General features: G+C 42.4%; 1 pseudogene; it reads right to left on the minus strand.

The window, feature by feature from the left end:
* Nucleotides 1–369: 369 nt before the first annotated feature.
* LOC109396586 (programmed cell death protein 2 pseudogene) lies at nt 370–1,235 on the minus strand (annotated as a pseudogene).
* Nucleotides 1,236–10,534: the final 9,299 nt, after the last annotated feature.

Raw genomic sequence — 10,534 nt, forward strand, 5'->3', positions numbered from 1 at the left:
GTTTATTTCCAGATCTATTTCTGTGCACATACACATGTGTAAATATTTTTATTAATATAAAAATATCATACTCTGAATACCATCTATGGTATTCTATGGTAACTTGGTGTCAATTGAGATCTATCTTATTTGGTGTCCATGTAGATCTGTATCATTAAGACTGCATAACTTTCTACTGTATAATGTACCAAAATGTATTTAATTCTATCACTGGATGTTTTTGTCTCACTAATACTAAGACATTGTAAACAATGCCCAAACAACATCTTTGTACCTTTATCTCTGGTATAATTAATTCTGTAGGATCAAGCCCTAGATATGAAATTGCATGGTCTGAGAAATTATTAGCATTTTTAAGGCTTTATGTCTTTAAATTGTATCTGTTACATCTTGCTTCCATACAAATTCCTCTGTGTAGCCAGTGCCCAGTCTACAGCATTCAGCACAGGTGAAGACGGCCAGGATGCCCCAGACAACACGACTGCCCACTCTGCCCACCTTCAGGTAGTTGAGCAGCTGAGAAATGACCTGGAATTCAAACATTCTCTAGGTACCACAGGGGCAATCTGGAATATCCTTTCTCCGAAAAGGATATTTTCACCAGAAATCTAGATGGGGGCAAACCTTCTGCCGTATCTGAGAATCTGTTCTGGTTCAAGGGCTATTTTACTTTTAAACTTCTGGAAAATTTTATCTTCCCTGGTTTCATGTTTTGATGTGGAATCCAATTCTTCCTCTGGTGCTTCATCCATGCTCTCTATAATCTCTAACTCATCTTTCTTTTCCACAACTTCAGGTATTATCTCATCTTCTGTTTCTATTATCATTTCAAATTCTGGAAAAAGGAAGTTGTGGTCTGGAACTGTATTGTCTCAGTTATCTGATTATGTACAAGCCGGTTTATGCCCCATCTCCAATGTTGAGTCTGATGCACTTTACTGCAGTAACGTGCCTGGGGCATCTGGGGCGTGTTAGGAGCCTAAACAGCCACAAACCCAGACTTGAGCACCAGACTTGAGCTGGAGACACACGATTTTCCTGTCTCTGGGGAAGGAGCCTCAGAAGGTGGCTCATATGAGTTAGTCATTTGTCCTGGGAAGCTGATTTCTAAAAATTCGCAGGCTGGTGCAGCGCTGGCAGTGGCTCCGGCAGCGGCTCCGGTAGCAGCAGCAGCGGAGACCACATGGTCCAGATAGGCCAGCGCGGCAACCCCAAACACCCAAAGCAGCTGCCATGTGCAGGCTAGCTGGCGGCCACAGAGCCACAGACAGCACCGCCTTGCAGCTTGCTGGGCCCAGTCATGCCTCCTGACACCGCCCACCCGCCTGGGTACTGCTGTCTGAGCAGCCACCCAGCTAGTCCCTGCTCTATGAAGCCCAGCTCCATGGACCTGCTGGGGAAGCCTCCGTGGTGTAGGCCTCTTTGGGTTCACCTTGTTTGGGACTCTGCTTTCTGGGCTTGTACATCTATTTCCTTCACCAGGTTAGGGAACTTTTCTGTCGTTATTTCTTCAAATAGGTTCTCAATTCATTGCTCTCTCTCTCTTTTCCTTCTGGTACCCCCATGATGCAAATGTTGGTATGCTTGACATTGTCCCAGAGGCCCCTTAAACTACCCTCATTTTTTAAGATTCTTTTTGCTATTCTGTTTGGGTGTTTTCTGCTACCTTGTCTTCCAAATTGCTTATTTGAAACTCTGCTTCATGTAATCTACTGTTAATTCCTTCTAATGTATTCTTCATTTCAGTTATTATATTCTTTATCTCTGACTAGTTCTTTTTTATGCTTTCTATCTCTGTTTTTATGTTCCCTAGCTCTTTCTTGAAGTTCTCACTGAGGTAAGTAAGCATCCTTATAAACAGCGTTTTGAACTCTGCATCTGGTAGATTGCTTGTCTCCATTTTGTTTAGTTCTTTTTCTGGAGCTTTGTTCTGTTCTTTCATAGGACATGTTTCTTTGTCTCCTCATTTTGGCTGCCTCCCTGTGTTTGTTTTAATGCATTAAGTAGAGCAACTATGTCTCCCAGTCTTAGTAGAGTAGCCTTATGTAATAGGTGTCCTGTGGGGTCCAGTGAGCCAGACCTACTGGTCACCTGAGTCAGGTGTTGCAGGAGTATCCCTTGTGTGGGTTGTTTGTGCCCTCCTATTGTAGCTGAGCCTTGGTTGCTGTTCGCATGTCAGTGGGAGGGATTGACCTTCAGGCCGATTGGCTCTGAGGACTGGCCAGGACTATAGCGGAGAAGATGTTTTGCAGGGGCTGACCCTACGGAGCAGGATTTGCTTTGGCAGAGCTCTCGTGCCTGCCTCGTCTGCCTTTTAGGTGTGTGGTCTGTGGAGTGGCTCGGTGGTGCTCTGGTAAAATCTAAAGCTGGCCACAGGGTGTGCTGGCCCTCAGGGGCCTCCTGGGAAGGGCCCTGCCGCAGGCCAAGTTCAGCTGCAGCCTGTGCCCTGCCTGGGCCACCTGGCATGGGCCACAAAGTGATCCACAGATGTCTTCCACCTGCCCTGGGCTTGGAGGTGCCTCGAAGAGGCTAAGCTGCAAACCAAGACTAGTTGCCACTAGTGCTGGGCCTGGGGCTACTTAGCAAGGCAGATAGGGCACCCCAAGGCCAGATGCTACTTGTTTGGGGTTTATGAAACTTTGAGAGATCTTAGCAAAGTCCACAGATGAGCCAAGACAGACTGTTTGTATAGAAAAGCCACTGGAAGCAGCTTCAGTGGCCCACAAATTGGTAGAGCAGGGCCTCAGGGAATCACCAAGGCAGGGCAAACAGTGTTAGCCAGGTTGGTAGAGACTCAGATATGGTGGCTGCCTGAGTCTGCATGCTGGGAGCGGGGAGGGCTCAACAATGAAACAATAGCTTCTTCCAGCACTTCTGTCTGGGAGAAGGCTGCCTCTCCAGCCCTCCCCCTGTAGCCAGTTAATTCAGTTCCTCCCTGTATGTCCTTTGCACCTTTCAAGCTGCTGCCCCAGTGCTAGAACTCAGAGTGAGTCCATCAGCAAATAAATTGTGCTTAGGCCCTTTAAGAGGACGCCTGGGACTGCAGCAGCCCTCCATCTCACTCAGCCATAATCCCTACTGGTTTTCACAGTCAGAATTTATGGGGGCTTCTCTTCCTGGCATTGGAGCCCTGAGCTGGGGAGCCTGATGTGGGGCTGAGACCCCTTGTTCCTCAGGGGGGACCTCTGCAGCCAAGACATCCCTCCCAATTTTTAACCACCATACATGGGTACGGGGACCAGCCCACTGCATGTCTCCATCCTTCCTACCAGTCTCAACGTGGCTTCTGTATATCCTTAGTTATACAGAACTAAGGTTCAGCTGATTTCAAGTGATTCTCAATGATGGTTGTTCCGTAGTTTAGTTGTAATTTTGATGTGGTTATGAGAGGATGCCAGCATTCACCTACTCTGCCATCTTGACCAGAAAATTCCATAACAGCTCTTTTAAAATCATTGTCTGATACTTACGTTATTTTTATGTGTCATTTCTGGGTCTCTTTCTATTGCCTTAATTTTTATCCTGATTATGGGTCACATTTTCCTACTTCTTTTAATGTCTAGTATCTTTTAATTGAATGGAGGATATTGCAAATATTTCTTTTTTCTTCTTCTTTTTTTTTTAGCTGAGTCATCCTGACACCTGTTGGCAGCTCAGCAGCAGCTCAGCTCAGGCTGCACTCGAACCACTGTTGCTCAGAGCTCACACCCTTAAGTGAGCTCTTAACCAACTGAGCCACTCAGCTGGCCCTAAATATTTCATTTTTTAAGCATTGGATTTTGTTATTTTATTTTAAAGACAACAAGATATTTAAGCTTGGTTCTTGCAGGTAGTTAATGTACTTGTACAATAGATCAGCATGGTCATTTCTGAGGCTTATTTTTAAGCTCTGTTGGGTGGATCTAGCATTTATCCTGGTGCTACTTAAGTTCTGTTCCTAAGGTGTGACTTTCTGGGATTTCTACTGAATGTCTTGGGTGTTCATTGGAATATCTCCATGTGACTGGTCAGAACTCAAATGTCTCCAGTCCTGTGCAACCTATAAATACTCAGTGAGTTATTCTTTTCCCTGGTAGTTGTTCTTTGCATGGACTTTGGAATTTCACCTGAACTTCACAACCTAGCATTCAGCCCAAACCTTCCAGATACCATGCAGATTTGTGATTTTTTTCTTATCTTTGAAAATCCAACTTCTCTCAGCATTCCAAACATCTATCTCTATCTTCTCAGCTCTCAGCTTCTCAGTGCAGCAAGACTGCTGTGCTCTGTTTGGATTCCTTCTCTTTGTACTATAGTAAGTACTTCAGGCAGAAAGCACAGCATTGTGGGACTTATCTCATTTTTTCCCCTTCTTTCAGATGTTATAGTCCTTGTGTGTCTATTTTCCAGGGACTGAAAAGAGTTGTTTCATATATTTTGTTCAGTGCTCTGGTTGTTTATGACAGAAGGGTTGATCTAGTATCAATTATGGGAATACACAATTTTAAATGAGGCTTTTGTGTTGTTGTTATGTGCTAATAAATAAATAGTACACCGGTTCTGGGGAAGGGCTTTTTTTTTTCTGTTTTAAACATTGTTGGGAAAAAATAAATAGTGCCTTTTCTGCTTCTGAAGATACATTATGCCAGGAACTGTTGCAGCAGCAACCATGAGGGAAGCCTATTTAAGAGGACAGGCCAATATGCTGAAAGTGTCAGACTAAAGATAGAAAACACCTGGGTCTGTGAAAACATCAGTGAGATGATATATAATAACCAACCCAGAAACTGTCTTATCTCTAAACGAGCAGTTCTCAAAGCTTTTGGTCTCAGGGCCCACTCTTAAAAATTACTGAGGGCCCCAACAAGCTTTTGTATATGCACAGTATAGCTATCATCAGTATTTACCATATTATGAATTGAAATCGAGAACAAAATGGTACACAGAATAAAGAAGGCTACCTTAAATCCCACTGCTGTAGCTTCATTTTTCATATTACCATCTAATCTTTGATTAATTGCACAGATAGTTTACATGCTTATAATGCTCTATCATTAACTAAGCATTTCCCCCATGAACATTAGACACCAGTCTGCTCTATTTAGTCTGCAAACATCATAGATCATAAAAACAATAGTATTATGGATTAGCATGACCCTTAGCTGTTATAGAATTCAAGTACTGTCACATCTCTTTATTTTTACTTTTTTCCATTTATTTATTCATTCATTCACTCACTTATTCAACAAACATTTATGGTGCTAGGCAATGGGGGTACACATAACAAAAACCAAGACAGACACTGCCTTAAAGAACTTACCATCTAGGAGGGGAGATGGACATCATCATGTGATATGAGCCATGCATTCGTGTTATATTTGCACAAGCATCAACATATAGAATGTCTAATTTTTTAAATGCTCTTGCTAATTATGTACAAGTGGCCAGATGTGTCAGCTCTGTGTGTCTTGGTTGATCAAGTTTGTTCCTCAAGGCTATAAAAGCAGAACCATGAAAGGGATGTGGAAGACATGTCTTCCACTTTTGTGGTTTAATCTCCAGACAGCACTCCCTTCTACCTCCTGCCACAGGACAGGTTGTCAGGTAAAATGCTCTTTTGAATGGGAAGAACAATTAAGTATTGAAAATGTGAGAACAAGAAAACACAAGATAAAAATAGGACTCACCAGCCTGCTTTATGAAACATATTTGTAACTGGTGGATTTAACTGTAGTATTTTTACCCTATTCCATCCTTTCTGGACTAGACCACATTTATGAGGAGGAAGTCAGCAAAACATTAACCGTACCACTTACTCTAGTTTTTAACTCTAGGCCAGTTATGAGGAAATCTGTTTTCTGTTTCAGTCGTAGAACTAATCATAAACTCGTTTTTAAAAAACTTATTAAAAATATAAAAGTTAAAACTTACAGGTTTATAGAATAGCACAGTCAGCCCTTGTATACCCTTTCTCTAATTTCAACAGTTATTAATATTTTGCCCATTTTTGCCACATTTGCTTGTATATGTATACTTTTTGGTCTGAATTATTTGAAAGTAGATTATAGACACCACAGCTCTTCACCCCTAACAGTTTCAGTACACACCTCCTAAGGACAAAGACATTCTCTTATAGAAGAACCACAATGTCATTACCATACCCAAGAAACGTTATCATTAATTCAATAGTATGACCTAATATCCAGCTGCCAGCTGCGGTGCCCTGGGATTGTATGTCAACTCAGCCCATCTTCCTGCTGGAACTAGCTACCTGCCCTGCCACCTGGGCCCTGAGCCCTGTCCCAGCCCTGTCCACTGCCTGTCCAGAACTAAAAGCCTGACTGGAGGTGCTGTTACTGTCCAGAAACTGTGCCAGGCACCTTCATCCACCAGCTCAGACCTTGGATGCGGATGCCTTCTACATGCCTGTAACTGAGTCCACCATTCCCCATCCCCGAGGGCCAGCCCTACAATTAGGCTAATGCCTCTTGACCTTGACCTGTGGCCATGCTGTAGCTTCCCATTGATATTTAAAATGGCAAGATGTTAATTACACATAATAGGACCAGCCATAGACATCTCCGATGTGTTCCTTGCACATAATGCTATCAAGAAAAATGGCTTTCAGCAGCAACACCCATGAGCTTGAATTTCATTAATATTTAGGTCATAAAAGCGAAGTGTATTCCAGCTTTGCAGTAAGGGAAATTGCTTTGGAATGATGAAGATAAAATTGTTGAGGTTGGTGAGGGAGTGGACAGCTTTGACTCTTCCCCTCGCTTATTTAATCTCTCAACCTAAGCCTGTCTCTTGTAGCAGGGCAGGGACAGCAAATTATTTAGGTCCCAGTGGGCATCTGTAGTGAGCATCAAGCACAGCACACAATAAGCAAAGACCTCAGCACCAGGATGTGACAGGCATGTGACACAGACATTTGCCAGCCTTGGTCCCTGTCCTGGTCATTTCCAGGTCCAGGGAATGGCAAGGACTCTGCAGAACCCTTTGACCATGGTGGAAGAGATCCTGGTGATGTTCAATGGCACAGGCTCATTTGAATAAGGAGTACTTACTACTGATGTCTGCCAGTAAAAGGAACTTGCTGCAAGAACAAAAGGCCTGAGAGAAAAGGAAAAAGCAGGGGAGCAAATAAAAATAAAAACAGGCTCAATGCTCTGACAGGCAAGATTCTCAATGAGTCTGGTTCTTCAGTGAGTAGAAATATCTCATTTGAAATATAATAGAACCTCATCAGCAAGCTTTTGGGCTATTTTGCCACATTAATGCTCTGACAAAGGGCTGTAGCACTGCTGATACAGGAAATGTGTGGGAAGAGTAGACATTAAATGGATCTCCCATTCCTCCCTTTTAGGCAGACGGTCCTGGAGGCTGTGTGCTGGTTACCTAGGAAACAGCTTGGATGTGAAACTCCAGAAAATGTGCTGTCAGGCAGCAGGAGATGCAATTGTAATTTTTTTTTTAGCTGGCATTGCGTGGTGCCAGGCCATTGTCTTAACCCCTTAGAACCCATTTCCTTGTGTGCAAGGAGAGAATATCTACTTTGCAAGTGTGTGAGTGCACGTGACTATGCGTGTGCGTGTATGTGTGTGTAAAGTACCTTAGCTGGTTGTAGAACACAGAAGGAGCTCAGTATGGATTTCCTCCCTTCTTCCTACTTGCCTCACAAGCATGCCACACTTAAAAGGCGCCATTGATTAAATGGGATATAGATCTGATATAGAAACAACATGGGTAATGAATGAGAAGTTAATTCAATTTTTTGTAACTGGAATGATAACATTTAATAAGAAAATGCATTATGTGATATTAGATGGTAAATATTTTGTAAATCAAAAAATCATTTAAAATGCAAATACTTCTAATTTATCATCTCTGTGAATTTGAAATTTTTTAAATTTAATGTTTTAGATGTTCTCTGAATGAGCACAGCTGCATACCAGGAGTATGAAGGGCCTCAAAAATCTCTTTTGTTCTGCTCGAGTTCAGACCAAATGAGAGGTGGGTGTGAGAGCTGGACATAGCAATGACAAAATGGCAGCATTATTACTGATAAAATACTTGTTACTGACCTGTGCAGCAACAATGGGCCTTTTATTTAATTAATTAATTAATTTATTTATTTTTATTGTTAAGCTTTATTTATTTATTTATTTATTTTTATTGTTAGTTTCAGGTGTACAGAACAATGCAATAGTTACCCTTTTCACCCTCACAAAGTAACAACCCCCCTCCCCCCATCTATTGCCCTCCCACCCCTGATATCATGCTTATCTATTACAATTCCATTGAATCCGTTCCCGCACTCTACTCCATGTCCCGAGGTTATATGTATATATAATTATAGTTGACATACAGTATTATTCAACATCAGTTTCAGAAATACAATGCGGTGGTCAGGCCTCTACATCGACTATGAAGTGGACGCCCCAAAAGGACATGGGTCCATCTGGCCCCCTAAGAAATACTTACAACATTATAGATTATATTCCTCGGACTGTCTTTTTCTATCCCTGAGGCCATATTACAATTACCCATTTGTATTGTCTCATCCCTTCCCCTTCTCCTTCATCCCCACCCCCTCCCGACTAGCAACCCTCAGTTCTTCCTCTGTGTCTCTGAGACTATCTCCATCCATTTCTCCCATGGAGATAGTCTCAGAGACACAGAGGAACAATGGGCCTTTTAATGCTGCTCCCCAGAATTGGAAAGATTTCACACTCCCACCCTGGAAGCACTGGACAATCGTGGCCACTCCCTGCCACAGTCCAGCTTGCTGCTTGGCACACTCTCTCAGGAGGCAGACCAGTATCCCAGTAATGCCATAGAGTTAGAGGTTTTTGACCATGTGTGCATTAAAGACTTCAAAAGCATTAAGGCTGCAAGTTTCCAATTTCATTAAGGAAGTGAATTTCATCTCCCCAGCTGCTGGAGTTTGGGCCTCTGATGGCCCTCAGCTGAGCCCCTCTCTTAGGGTTACCTTCAGCTAAAGAGAGCTGCCTCATCCAAAGTTGTGGTCCCTTCCTTGGGACCACATGCAAGAACTTGTCCGTAGAGGGGGGGGAGGTACAAAGGTTTATCCCCTTTGCTTCAATTTGGGACATCTCTGAAGGGTCATCTGAGCTCCAGGGCACCCCTTGGGAGGGGCTGAGCCCTTTATTAGAACTGCACATTTCAACTCCTCACTTCCCTCAATCCTGCTTCCTTCATGCTCCAATATGCTTCTTGTGCAAATCTCTCTCTGTTTCCTAAGAAACTGATCTGACACAATTAATTTTCAAAGTAATTTAATCATCCATTTAGATTATAAGGAGGCGATGGACTTCACCATACAGAATTACATCTGGAAACTCATTCTTCTGTCATTTTCTTGATATACTTATATGATCATATTTCTTCTGTTTTTTGGTTTTTTGCTTCCAATTCTTTCTCTGTGGTTCCTAGTCATCTGATGCTGGACTTTTGGCTGGTCTTCTAATTTTCTTATCAAATTCTCTCCTATTTTCCATCCCCCTCTCTTACTGTACTTTCTAGATTTCCTTGACTTTATCTTCCAGTGTCATCAAGTAAGTTTTCATTTTTGCTCTTCTATTTTTGAATTTCTAAGAACTTTTTCTTAATTCTTTATATTTCATATTTTTATGGCATTCTATTTTTATTTAATGGATGCACTATCATCTCTTACCTGAGGAAGTTCATGAGATTTTTAAAAGACATTTTTCTCTCCCTACATAATTTCCTCCATGTGTCTTTTTTTTTTAATCTTTGTTTGCTTGTTGAGCCTCTATCTTTTATGATATAGGTTTTCTTCAGGTATCTAGTAATCTTTTGTATGCTTCTTTTAAAGAGAGACAAGAAGAAGCTAATTGGAATTTCTGAGCTCATGGGCAGAGCTTTTTGACTATAGGATTCATTGGGTGAATTATGGATGATCTGTCCAGTTGTTTGCTTGGGGAACCATCAGAGACAGTGTACAGATTGAATGACAGCTGAATATTTGCTCTGTGATAGTGCAATTTTATGTGTCAACTTGGCTAAGCTATGGAGCCCAGCTATTAGGTCAAACAACAGTCTAGATGTTGCTGTGAAGGTATTTTGTAGACCTGATTCACATTTACAATCAATTTACACTTTAAATAAAACAGATGACCCTTCAAAATATGAATGAGTCTCACCTTGAGCTGAGCTGCCACCCGAATGGCTCAGTGGATACAGCATCTGCTCTTAACAACAAGGCTGCTGGTTCGACTCCCGCATGGGATGGTGGCTATGCCCTCTCGCAACTAAGACTGAACTTGGCACCTTGTTGCATTATAGCCAATTCCGTTACCACCCCCCTACATTAGTCTCTGACCCATTAGTCGAGAGAGTGTCTCGGAAAACTGAGGCCGGATGGAATGATATCTGTAAAGCTCTCTCGGGGAGTTTCTCAGGTGACTGGGACCTATTGGAATGATAATAGTTATCTCCGCTGGGAGGACACAGTAACAGTGTCTTGGGGCTATGTGGAGGAAGTGTGAAGGCACAGGATGTGTTGGAA

The sequence above is a fragment of the Hipposideros armiger genome, unplaced genomic scaffold (genome assembly GCF_001890085.2).
Source record: "Hipposideros armiger isolate ML-2016 unplaced genomic scaffold, ASM189008v1 scaffold_529, whole genome shotgun sequence".
In the NCBI taxonomy this organism is placed as follows: Eukaryota; Metazoa; Chordata; class Mammalia; order Chiroptera; family Hipposideridae; genus Hipposideros; species Hipposideros armiger.